This window comes from Cavia porcellus, unplaced genomic scaffold (genome assembly GCF_034190915.1).
Source record: "Cavia porcellus strain 051 isolate PalLab524CR breed Dunkin Hartley unplaced genomic scaffold, mCavPor4.1 scaffold_27, whole genome shotgun sequence".
Classification (NCBI taxonomy): Eukaryota; Metazoa; Chordata; class Mammalia; order Rodentia; family Caviidae; genus Cavia; species Cavia porcellus.
Window position 1 is genome coordinate 34,975,940 of NW_026947510.1, and position 14,247 is coordinate 34,990,186.

At 35.3% G+C, this 14,247-nt stretch overlaps 1 long non-coding RNA gene across 1 annotated transcript; it reads right to left on the reverse strand.

Annotated features, from left to right (window-relative positions):
* Positions 1–337: 337 nt before the first annotated feature.
* On the reverse strand, positions 338–13,794 carry LOC134473632 (uncharacterized). The gene is made up of 3 exons (XR_010043985.1): positions 13,676–13,794; positions 9,604–9,655; positions 338–3,037 (listed from the first exon to the last, which is right to left on the reverse strand). It is a non-coding gene; the product is annotated as an uncharacterized LOC134473632 (long non-coding RNA).
* Positions 13,795–14,247: the final 453 nt, after the last annotated feature.

Genomic DNA, 14,247 nt, shown 5'->3' on the forward strand with positions numbered 1-14,247 from the left:
TTTTTAGATGTTTCCTCCTTTATTAATTTCATAATGTCTACTGTACATTTTATTTTCTAATCCAAAAGAGAACAAAACTAAACAAAATAAAACAAAATAGAGCCAATAAAAATGAAACAATAAATACTATAAAGGACTTCAAAACAAATAATAGGAAATCAACAATGATTACCATAATGACTCTTGTTATCTTCAAAATAGCTCCCTATATCATCAGACAAAATAAAACAAATCAAAATAAAACAGAATAAGATAAATACAAACAAAACAATGAAAGTGATATAGTCCTTCAAAATATAATGGAAAGTCAACAGTGGCTACCATAACATGTCTTATATTCAGAATGCCTTCCTGAAACATCAGATTAAGAAAATCAACACAAAACAGAATAAAATCAAACAAAGCAGAGCAATTAAAATGATACAGGGTTTCAAAACAAGATAATACGAAATTAATAATGGCTACCATCTTACCTTTTGAGATGTCTCTTCCCCTTTCACTTTCACAATATCTATTGTACATTTTAGGTACCACTGAATACTTCAGTTTTTATACTCAGGAGACAAAACAGTGTTCACTCATGTAGTCTGAACCACTTCACCCTCAAGCATGATCTCAAGTTGTATCCATTTACCTATGAGAGCCTCATGATTATACTTCTTTATAGTTAAGTAGCTTTCTATTGTATAAAAATGCCATATTTTTCTTATCCATTCTGTGCTTGATGGGCGAGATACTCCTGCTTTTTTCTGATTCTCTGTTGCATGGAGCAATCTTTTTTCTCCTTTGATTTTCAGTCTATGAATTTCCTTTCAAGTCAAATGTGTTTCTTGTATACAGCATATACATGGATCTTGTTTCTTGATCCATTCCATCTGTTTCTTTTAATTGCTGTATTGAGGCCATCACATTAGTGGCTATGACCAATAAGCACTGGTTCTTCTCTGCCCTGATATTTTCCTGTCATTGGCTTCCTACTTTTCTCCTCCACTGACTTGCTTGCCCCACTTAGAAATCCCCTTCTGCCACTGTTCCTGGAACTGTGATCATTTTTATCTCTCTATAGTATGTCCTTCAGTATTTTTTGTAGCATTGACTTGAGGTCATGAGTTCCTTCAGCTATTCTTTGTCATGGAAGTATCTTGTTCCTCCGTTGGTTTTGAAGATAGTTTTGCAGGATACATGAATCTGGGCTGGAAGTTGTTTTGTTTCAGGACTTGAAATACTTCACCCCAAGTTCTTCTTGACTTGATGGTTTTTGTTGAGAAGTCTGTCATGATTTTGAAGGGTTTTCTTTTCTAGGTGATTTGTTTCTTTTCTTTCAGCAGCTTTTAATATTCCCATTCTTGTGCTGGATTTCTAGGATATTTATTATTATATACCTGGGTATAGATATGTTAGCTGGAGTGCTATATGCCTCATTTATCTGTATGTCAGGTCTTTTTCCAATGCTTGGGAAGTTTTCTGTTATTACCCTTGTGAATAGTCCTTTTATGTCATTTGTGTAGACCTCTGATTTTCACAGACAACTATCATTATTACATTATTTTTGCATCACCTTACAGCCATTAAATTGTTATTTTCTGGTTCCTTGTTGTTTTTAAAAGACATTTTCTTTTGTGATCACTAGCTGCAATCCTGTCTTCAAAGTCTGAGAGTCGATGTTCAGTTTCTTTCAAGCATTTTTTTCATGGTATTTTAACTTCCTGAATATCTCTGAATTTTTCATGCATTGTAATTCTTCCTTGTATTACTCATTCAAGGGTTCCCTAATTTTCCTATGCTTTTCTTTTAATCTATGTCTTCTTTTGATATGCTCAGCAACCCTTTTAGTATGTTCCTTTTTTCTTTTATCTGTAATGTTATTTCTAATCTGATTTCTTTTACAACTTCATGAAGTAATTTCTTTACTTCAGTTGCCATCGTCCTAGAAATTTCAGGCATGCAAATTTTAATTTCTTCCATGTCTGTATCTCTTGGACTTGTTCTGTGTGGGTTGGAGGCCTGAGATTGCTGCTGGCTCTTTCATCTTGACATTTTCCTGGTTTCTTTCTGATGAGCTGGTTGTGGGGTTCCAGACACTTACCATATAGGCTATCCATCTGCAGTGTAGGGGAATGGGTCAGGCACCTGAGTTTCTCCTAACCTATGTTCCTGGGGAGAGTGTGGGGCACAGGGCAGGCTTTTCCTGTCTTGTGTGGCTTCTCTGAGACATGACTATCTAGTTCTCCTAGCCTATGCTGGATAAAAGTTCCCAATGGCAACCATCAAGCTCATGCGGACTCATGTAGGGGCAGGGATGGCTGAAGCTTCTCCTGACCATAATGGCTACACCGAAGAGAGTCCCAGTGGTGGCCTGTATTCCCATGATGGTGAAGTTAGCCAGTTTTTCCTAGCAGTTTGCACAGTCCCAATCGGTTTCTACACTTCATCTACTGGCTCATGATGTTACTCACTTCATCTACTGTTGATTCCAATTTGTCTGCACCTCTAGTCCTGCCTGTTGACCATGTGTGCATTAGCCAGAGATCTACTGAGCCTCCATCTTTCCTACTGTCTCCAGTTCCTTAGTTCCATCAATGGAGGGAGCAGAAGCCTGTCTTGGACTCCTTTCTGCCAGTTACAGCATCTCCCAGTCAACACAAGGAGAGTAACCCATCTTGGATCTCTTTGTCACCAGTTTCAGCAGCTCTGGTCAATGGTGGGAAGCAGATGTCCATCTTGGACACCTTTCTGCCATTCACAGAAGCTCCCAATGAATGGTGGGGAGAGGGGCTCATCTCAGATCCCTTTATGCCATTCACAGAAGCTCTTGATCAATCATGGGAGAGGAAGCCATCTCAGATACATCCTGCCAGTCACAGCAGCTCTCATTCAATCATGACATTCATTCTTAATAGCAAACCATTCTACATAAGTAATACCAGGTTGTTTTCTTGATTCTTTACAGTTGGAGAGCAAGGTACTGACTATTAAAATTATGTACAAGACGCCTAAAATGCCAGCTATGTTTCTCCACAGTCTTGATATGGGGAATCTAAAAGAAAAGAAAGAGAATCAATGCTTGAGTTTCGCTTTCCTTGAAGTTATCAAACAGACTGTTGAAGACAATTTAGATGCCACATTCTCCAAGGGCAGACTTCCATGGACTCATTCCTCAGGGCTTCACTCTGAAATCAAAAGTTTTTCATTTTCACTGAGACAAGTTCTTGCTCCTCAGATTCCCTTCATATTAGTTCCTCCTTCATTCTCTTCTTCCTAGTACGGTTTGAACTCTGAGGTTGCCCAAGCATCCACATGAGCAATGTAGAACATCTTTTATCCGAGGTCCTACAAAATTTTAACCCTGGACAATCCTTAAACATTATCTCTGCTGAAAAGTAAAGTTCAGTTCACTTACAAAAACCCTAAGCTTTTATCCAAATAATAACCCATTATGAAAGTAAAATGTTGATTTATTAATCTTAGGAACCATAAGCCAATATATTAGTAAATGGAGAAGCGATAAGATGCATTCTTCTTTCAGTTATGATAAAAAATTATTAGTTTTTCCCAAGATAGGGAATATTTACTGTGGTTTCACAAAAATACAAAAGACCTCTTAGTGTTTCTCTAAAAAATGCTATTACTTTAGTGTTTAAAAAATTAAGGTAAGAGTTAATTTCTTGTTGAAGCATGAGAGTATAAAGGATTCTGCTCAGACAGGCCTGATTCACAAATATTTTTGAGTGCAATAAAGCTTTGTGCTTTCCAAAAACTAATTTTATATTCAGGATGGAAACTGGGAATCAAAGGAGGGAATCATTGAATTAGGAGAAATGGATTATCTCCATCTCCATTATCTCCCTATTATAAAACTGCATAAGTTTTACCTTAAAAATACTTTTAAATCACTTTCTGTAATGTTTCTTATGATCATAATCTAAAATTTTTGTCATTTCATCTTTAGATTTCATGGCAAATCCAAAGAAGGTCCATAGTAAAAGTTTAATTAATGTTTAAGGGAACTAATTAAATAAGTTATAATTGAAATCTAGCATCAATATTCTAAAGTATCATGGAAAGAAACAACTCATACAAATTCATGACAATTAAGTTTATAGTTCTTACGAGTAATACACTTCTGCTGGTATCTGGATCAATGATATTCTAGAGGAAATTTACCTATACTAAGAGAATATTAAATTTATTACAGGATCCTGAAATAGTCTCAGATGGTGCTGAAAAGTTAGATAATTAGTGTTTTGTGAAAATTTTGTACTGGCTTTGAGAGTTAAAATCTTCTAAACTCAAGAATAAATAACTCTCTTTAAATAAATATTTATGGTACTGTATCTTTTCCTTTTTGTCCAACAAGTCATGCTCTATGCAGCAAGTGAGATGTTCTATGAAACTTCCTGTTCACTTGATAATACAAGACTCTGTTCTTTCTTGAATATTCTTTGCTTCTGTTAAGATTTGGAAAATTTCAGACCTGTGTGAGTTATTTCTTGCCAGACTTCTACACCTTCATTTTGTCTGTTTCTAGGCTTTTTTGTTCTGAAGAAACATAGACACTGTCAGCCTTCAGTTCTGATAACTTTTCTTTTTGTTCTCTAACATTGCTGAAATGACATAGAAAGAAGAGACCAGTGCTCACTGAATCACCAAACTGGTGCATGAGCAATTAGGTATAATATTAGAGGAGTGAAACAGCAGGAAATGAAAGTGTCACTCTCCCTGTGAATTCTGTGGTCTCCCATATTCAAAAGAATTATTGTATACTCCATATATAAGATCAATACTTTTCTTCTTCTGTGAATCAGTTTGGGTACCTATGAATTTAGATTATATAAATATTTAAATTTCATTAACTATTCTATTTTATTAATTATTCTTGTTTTTAATAATAAAGTCAATGACACATACAGCATGGTTAACTCCATTCAGGCTTCTCTTCTTGTTGGAATGGTTAGTGACCACTTGTAAACACCCAGCCTATTGGACCAGTAATCAGAAGGCTGTAGGTTTTCCAAAGTACATTCATTTCTCTTTTCATCTAAAGATACTCCACTGCTGTTCCATCTGTACCATTTTTGATAAAAAGTCAAAAATCACCTACATAATTTTCCCATTGTATATGGTCTTTTTTGCAAGGCTACATTCCTATTTCGTTCACTTTGAATTTTTATGATTTGACAATGATATGATTAGAGTTTTCCCTATAGATTGCCAAACTGCTTGCACATATCATGTAAATTATATTTCAAACTCTCTATTAGGAATAATTTAGCCACTTTTTCTTAAAAGATATGAAATATTAGAAATTTTCTTTTCTATTCTAGAATATTTCTTTTCTTGAAATTTATTTGATTCTATTCTAGAATTTTACATTAGTTTTCTTTCATACTTTGTATTTCTCTGCTAAAGTTCAACATGAGCTCATATTCACTGTAACTGGCTTGTTTACAAACTAATGAAAGTGTTCATAGTTGTTACTCTGACCAAACGAGTAATGACGATGATGGCTTACCACTGAAGCTAGTTTCTGAGTTTCTTATTTCTGAACCTGAATTTCATTTGTTATTTCTTGTTTTTCTTTAACGTTTGTCCTTAAAACTCTAAGTAGTGGGTGAAGATGGCAGCTTCAGCCACTCATGCAGCCTCACTGCTGTCACAATAAATTGATCAAATGTGAATTTGAGATTACAAGATTACAATAGGAGAGAGACTGTAGCAGCGGTGGCTGGGAGCTCCACCCAGCCTGCAGGAACTTTCTCCCTGACCTGGGGACCCAGGCTGGTTCCCCACTGGACCTGGGGACCAGGCCAGATCAGAGACTGTGGCAGTGGTGGTTGGGAGCTCTGCCCAGCCTGAGGAGCCACTCTTCCTGGCCTGAGGAGCAGGCCATAGTTCCCAGCTGGGTCCAGTGAGAGGGGCCATAGCAGGGTACCCCATCCCAGGCTGGTGGATCTCTCTCCCACACTTGGAACAACACTTGAAGCTCCCAAATACAGGAAAATGACAAAACAAAAGTCCAAAATGCAATTGAAACATCCAGCCCATCCCAAGAAAGCCCAGGAGCCATGTGCATAGAAGGAAACACATGCCACATGACTGAAATACCTGAAATAATGGTAACTGAAATAAAGAAGCAAGTATGGGAAGTCTTAAAGGAATTCAAACTAGAAATATTCTCTCAGACGAAAGAAGAATTGATAAAAGAAATGAAGCAGATGCTAAACATAGCTAAAGAAGAGGCAGTTAAAAATTAGAGGAACTAAACAAAAAGATAGAATCCCTGGATGAACAATATAAGAAACAAACAGAATACATAAAACAGATGCAAAGAGATATACAGGAAATCAAAAACTCCATTGAAAGTTGTAAAAATCGCCTCAATGAATGTGAAGATAGAATCTAAGATCTCGAAGACAAGATCACAACAAGTGAACAGGAAAGAAAAGATCTTTTAAAAATAACAAGAAATCAGGAAATAACAATTCAACACCTACAGGATGACGCAAAGAGAAACAACGTAAGGTTGATAGGGATGGATGAAAAAGAAGGGGACAACATAAAGGATGTCAGGAGGATATTTAGAGAAGTAATGGCTGAAAATTTCCCAAACATGAGATTGGAAACTGATATCAAAATCAATGAAGCATATAGATCTCCAAATAGTCACAACCAAAATAAATCTACACCCAGACATATAATAATGACCATCTCAGAAATTGAACAAAAGAATAGAATATTAAAGGCTGTCAGAGAGAAAAGACAGATCACCTATAAAGGAAAACCTATCAGAATCACAGCAGACTTCTCAGCACAAACAATAAAGTCAAGAAGAGCATGGAGTGATGTATTTCAGACCCTAAAGGAAAATGATTTCCAACCTAGGCTGATGTACCCTGCAAAACTGTCTTTCAAATTTGATGGAGAAATAAGATACTTCCATGACTAAGATCAGCTGAAAAACTTCATGATCACCAAGCCAACCCTGCAAGGAATACTGAAAGACAGCCTAGATACATTTAGGAAAAAAACACTAAACAAAGAAGACAGTTGGACAGAGTAGGAAGATAAACATGCAACAGCAGAAAGATAATAAGTCAACAATAAACCAATTTATAACAGTTCTTATTATTAATGTAAATGGTCTCAATGCACCAATTAAAAGAAACAGACTCCAGAATGGATCAAGAAACAAAATCCAACCATATGCTGTCTAAAAGAAACCCACCTAACTCAAAAGGATACTCACAGACTCAAAGTTAAAGGATGGAAAACAACACTCCATGCAACAGGAACCCCCCCCCCCAAAAAAAAAAAGCAGGGGTAGCTATTCTGTTTGCAGACAAAGTCAACTTCAAGCCAATAATGATTAGAAAGGATAAAGAAGGTCACTACATACTGGTTAGGGGAAAACTCCAAAGGAAGAGATAACTATCTTAAATATATATGCACCAAACTCCAGAACACCCAGTTATATAAAACAAGTACTAACAGAAATGAAAACAAATTAGCAGTAACACAATTCTGACAGGAGATCTTAACACACCATTGACACAAATGGACAGATCAACCAAACAGAAAACCAACAAAAAAATAAAAGAACTGAATGGCACCTGTGAACAAATGGACTTAATAGACATATACAGAGTATTCCACCCAACAACAACAGAATACACATTCTTCTCAGCAGTACATGGGTCATTCTCTAAAATAGACCATATATTAACTCACAGAACATATTTAAATAAATGCAAGATAGTTGAAATTATCCCTTGCATGCTATCAGACCATAGCGCCATGAAATTAGTAATTAACGATAAAAGATACTGCAAAAATCCCACAAACACATGGAAACTGAATAACACACTCCTGAGTAATAAGTGGGTCACAGAGGAAATTAAAAAAGAAATTAAGCAATACCTACAAACAAATGAAAATACAGATACAACTTACCGGAATCTATAAGATGCAATGAAAGCCGTCCTCAGAGGAAAATTTATTGCACTGAGCTCCCACATCAGGAAAATAGAATGAATACAAATAAACAACATGATGCTACACATCAAACAGTTAGAAAAAGAAGAGCAAGTCAAGCCCAAAGCCAAAAGAAGAGAGGAAATTATAAAAATCAGAGCAGAAATCAATTCAATAGAGACTAAGAAAGCAATCCAAAGAATCCACAAATCAAAAAGTAGGTTCTTTGAAAGAATAAATAAAATCAATAAGCCCCTGGCCAACCTTATTAAAAAAAGGGAAGAAAGAGCTCAAATCCATGCAATAAGAAATGAAAAAGGTAAAATCACTACAGACTCTACAGAAACACATAAGGTCATCAACACCTATTTCGAAAACCCCTACTCTCAAAGGTTTTATAACACAGAAGAAATAGACAGATTCCTAGAAACATATGAAGTATCAAAGCTAGATCAAGAGGATGTAAAACTGCTGAATAACCCAATCTCTATCAATGAAATTGAACATGTAATTAATTCCTTACCTACAAAGAAGAGCCCAGCCAGGATTCACTGCAGAATTCTACAAGAAATACAAAGGAGACCTAATGCCGACACTTCTCAAACTCTTCAATGAAATTGAAAGGGAAACAATCCTTCCCAAGTCATTCCTGGAAGCAAATATTACTCTAGTACCAAAACCTGGGAAAGACCCAACCGAAAAAGAGAACCACAGACCAATCGTCTTAATGAACACAGATGCAAAAATCCTCAAAAAATACTGGCAAATAGGATGCAGCAAATCATCAAGAAGATTATATACCATGACCGAGTGGGATTCATGGCAGGCATGCAGGGATGGTTCAACATACATAAATCAATAAATGTAATCCGCCATATGAAAAAAACGCAAAAGTAAGAATCACATGATCATTTCCATAGATGCAGAAAAACCCTTTGATAAGGTCCAACATTCATTCATGATAAGAACTTTACAGAAAATTGGAATAGATGGTCTTTACCTCAATATAATAAAGGCCATTTATGACAAACCAACAGCCAGTATCATACTAAATGGCCAAAAATTGAAAGCCTTTACTTTAAAATCAGGCACAAGACAAGGATGTCCTTTATCACCTCTCCTATTTAATATAGTACTGGAAGTACTAGCCAGAGCAATTAGACAAGAGAGAAAAATAAAAGTGGTAAAGATAGGAAAAGAAGAAGTTAAATTGTCATTATTAGCAGATGACATGATAGTATACATAGAAGACCCCCTAAACTCCATTGAAAGACTCTTAGATATAATAAATAAAATCAGTAATGTAGCTGGGTACAAGATCAATACTCAGAAATCAATAGCATTCTTATACACTAACAACAAAATCACAGAGAGAGAAATAAGAGAAGCCACACTCTTCACACTAGCAAGCAAAAAAAATGAAATATTTAGGAATTACTCTCATGAAAGGAGTGAAAGACCTATACAGGGAAAATTATAATACACTGAAGGAAGAAATTGAAGATGATCTCAGAAAATGGAAAGATATCCCATGTTCATGGATAGGAAGAATAAACATTGTGAAAATGGCCATTCATCCACAAACTGTTATACAGATTCAATGCAATCCCAATAAAAATATCATCAACATACCTTGTAGATCTAGAGAAATCACTCCTAAGTTTCATCTGGAACCAGAAGAGACCTAGAATAGCAAAGGCAATTCTAAGCAACAAAGGCAAGACAGGAGGTATCACAATCCTTGACTTAAAGTTATACTACAAAGCAACAGTATTAAAATCAACATGGTACTGGAATCAAAACAGAGCAGAGGATCAATGGAATAGATTAGAAGATATAACCACAACTAAAAACATACTCAACCACCTTATCTTCGATAAAGGAGCCAAGCAGGTTCACTGGAAAAACGACAGTCTTTTTAATAAATGGTGTTGGAAAAACTGGCTCTCCATTTGCCAAAAACTAAAACTCAACCCAAGCCTATCATCATGTACTAAATTAAAATCTAAATGGATCAAAGATCTGAATATTAAAACAGAAACACTAAATCTATTGGGAGACAAGTTAGGTAGAAACCTTGAAGACATAGGGGTAGGTAGAGAATTCATGAACAGGGCTCAAACCACATGGGAAAGACTTCCCAGAATCAATAACTGGGACCACCTCTTATTAAAAAGTTTCTGTAAATCAAAAAAAAAATCTCCAGCATAGTGAAAAGAAAACCCACAAATTGGGAAAAGATCTTAGTGAACTCCCCCTCAGACAAAGGACTTTTGTCTAAAACATTATAAAGAATTAAAAAAAATCAGACCCCCAAAATTCAAAAACCCAATCCAAAAATGGGCATCTGGGATGAATACATGCTTCTCAGAGGAAGAAATACAAATGGCAAATAAATACATGAAAAAATGTTCATCATCATTGGTTATTAGGGAAATGCAAATTAAAACTACACTGAGATTCCAGCTCATTCCTGAAAGGATGGCCAGGATCTAGAAAACCAACAACAACAAGTGCTGGAAAGGCTGTGGGGAAAAAGGAACTCTCCTACACTGTTGGTGGGAGTGTAGACTGGTACAACCTTTGTGGAGATCAGTCTGGAGATTTCTCAAAAAGCTGGGATTGGAAGTCCCATTTGTTCCAGCTATTCCACTTCTAGGCATCTTCCCAGAAGAACTGAAAGCATCATACCACAGTGACATATGTGCACCTATGTTTATAGCAGCACAATTTGTAATTGTCCGATCTTGGAAACAACCCAAATGTCTATCAACTGAGGAATGGATAAAAAAGCTGTGGTATTTCTATATACAATGGAGTACTACTCAACTATAAAGAAGGATCACATTGAGGTATTTATCAATAAATGGTAGCAGCTTGAAACCATACTCATAATTGAACTAAATCAAACTCGCATCTGTGAACACCGAATAGTTTCTCTTGTGTAGGAATGATTCAAATATATAAAAGTACGTGATCACCATGATTCCCCATTATGTGGCCTTGAAGCCTTATAAAATTTTCACTCATTAATTGGAATGGCTTTATTCTGGTATGTTTGATATTATGGCCTGTGATGCAATGAACAGCTACTTTGAAGATAATAAGACATAATAATAGCTAATGCTGATTTAATACCATCTTGTCTTAAAGCCGCACCAAAATATGGCTCTTCTGTCTCCATTGCTTTTATCATGTTGTAACTTGCTGGATTCTATCGTATGTGGTAGTACAAAATTGTAGGTAGTACAAAAATTGTTATAGGCAAAGAGATAATATAGAAACCATTGATCACTTTTTTCTGTTAGCTGGTTCTAAATACTCTACAATGCTTTCATCCACTTGAATGGTGTTACACAGTCTTGATATGTTTTGACTTGTACCCTTACACTGTTTTGTTTTGTTCTGCTTTTTTTCTCTTTTTCCTTTTAAATAAAATATTAAAAAAAAACTCTAAATAGCTCCTTCACTAAATCCATGAATAATCTCAAAAACTGTCCATCTTGTGTCAAACCTTTGTCAAGCAGTGGCAGACACAGGTTATGTACCTGAGGTCCTATGCTCAGCAGCGGGAAGGTTGAGGCTTGGAGGTTTTTTTACTTTTTAAAAATTTTTTTTATTACACAGTGACAATACAACAATTCCTAAATCATAGTTTAAAGATTCACAGGTTGAGAGACCATACATTCCACCAACTATGGAAAAAACAATAAACAAGGAACCACAGTTGAGACAAAGTTTTAAAGTTCAAGAGTATGCTGGCAAAAGCATGATGCCTAGGACTCCAACCCAGTCAGTCTACCGTTAACTTGAGCTACATGCTTGAATTAAGTACTGAACAACAACTTTTATTTTCACAATGTTGCAGAACCCTAAATATTATTTTAAAAATTACTTCACATCTGCATTGCCATAGTATTCAATTTTTTTCTGTTCCTTGAAGAATTTGAGCTACACAGAGTCAATTTCCCTCAGTATTCCACAGGTAGGCATGCTTTCCATAAATAAACCAGCCTTCAAACTTCTAAATCCCAAAGACATACACCTATATATAAAAAATGTTATGAAAAAAATTTAAAAAACATTGGCCTTGTCACACACAGTCTTAAGACGGAGGAAAATAGAGAAGAATACAAGAGAGAGAGAAGAGGTAGAGGACATCCTATTCCTATCATTGATCATCATGAATTATACTCTCCCATAGCCTGTATATAAATGACATGCAAAAAGGAAAAAAAAAAAAAACTTTTTTTTCTTTTTCTTGTTTGAATTTATGAGGTCTGCATTGCTACCAAGAAATGATATGGTTTGTAGCTGTATGAGCTTAATTTTTGGTATCCTGATTCTTTTGTGCCAATTTGGTTTGACTAATAAAGTTTTTGTTAGCTACTGGCACAATATACATGCTGTCAGAGACAGAGAGAAACTTTCTGTCACTGAGAAGAATGTAGCAAAACAGAAGGAAAGGAAGACCAGGAGGAGGAAGAGGGATCAGAGACAGAGCTCAGAGTTAGGGACTTTTTTTTTTTGTATTTGCTTTTACTCAGGGTGCCCTGAATTAAAAAGTAATGAGACAAACTCTACTAATTCTTATTTTAAACACCGTTAAGAAGAATTACAGTGCTGTTTCATATACATCACGGCTTCTAAAGTTGTGTGGATAAGACATAACTATTCAGGATTCAGGTCCAAGCTCAGCAACACAGCTAAAGGTTGTCTTTTTCTTTAAAAAAGTCTAGTACAGAAACATTTCCATTTTTCTTATGCCTTGTGCATTTTGCAAAGTTGTTTGGTGCTCAATCGTACTTGCTAACTTCAATTAATGTATTAATAACAATTTGCTTGTTACACAAAAGATAATTACCTTCTAGTAATTGGTAAGTGGAAAGTTCTCCTTATTTCCAATACAACTTAAGAAGTAAAAATTTCAAAATCTTCTGAATAAAGTAAAATATTCAGAAATACTGTAACTCACTTAAAATAGCTGATTTGTTTTGTGAATATTAGCTATTTTATTAGCTATTAGCTATTTTAATAAAAACATGTAAGGATCAAGCAGGTTTTCTATATATTAAACTCGCAAGTACAAATTTTCCTACATGAACCTTTTTCTTACTGCATATTCTTTCCATTCATATAGTACAACTGTATTTCTTACTTTCCAAAGATGAAAATCTGTGTAAAACTACAATGAGTTTTCTTTAAAAATGTAGTCTCTGCAAACACTAATATTATCTCAGACTGAAAATTAACTACAACAAATATAAGCTAAAAAGAATAAAACAACAACTATATACAAAAATAGTCAAAAATACCATGTACATTTATCCCTTTAATTACAAAACAGTAATCCTAATGTAATATATTAGTCCCCTTCTAATCCCCTTTTGTTCTGTTAAGTAGAATAATGAATCAAAAACCATTAAATATGACAAAGCTTTTTAGATTTATCAGCTTAGCTAAACTACATACTAATTTTCCAAAATATCTAAAATGTAAATATTTGAAGGTCAGATTATTTACAAAGGCCTGGTAAACTTTTACCAATTACTTCCCATATTTTGGTCTCCATGTACCATTTCTTCTTCTTCTTCTTTCTTCTTCTCCTTTTGCTTTTTGCTCTTTCTGTGTTTCACAAGTAACACCTCCACACACAAATACTACCACTCTTGAGAAATCCAGTGCACTCAAACATTGTACTTACAAGTTCTTCTTCACTTGGGAGCCGTCTTCCCGTAACCAGCACCATCCACTTTTATTGCTTTTGAAAGCGACCAAACCTGTCATTTCAAACGCTAATAATAGCTCTTATTGGGAGAAAAGATGTACAAATATAACCCTGAGTGTGTCATGATCTGCTCCTTCCTGACTCAAAGGTTAGTGGTGAAAAGCTCTTCCAAGGTCTCTCACATACCCACTTAGTATATTTATAGGCCCAACCTCAAGATATTATCTTGCTTTTAGTTTGAGTTCCTTGTAACAATAAAAAGTCTAAGGGTGGAATTTCTTTCTTATCTCCATAAGAAAATTAATTCAAAATTAAAAATACTATTCAGCTTTCTGTATAATGTTTGTCTCTAGTACTTCCAAATCAAATAATGTGATATAATGCGATGGAAAGGTGGACGTGTGTGACCCATCAGTTCTTCTGCAGTGTCTCTTTCAGAAGGTGAGAATTCAGTTCTGCCCAGGTATCCTGGATTTCGCCTCAGGTTTTGGCTTCACCAAAGAAATGATGGTAACTATTTCCATACCAAGTCCAGCTGGGTGAGCAAA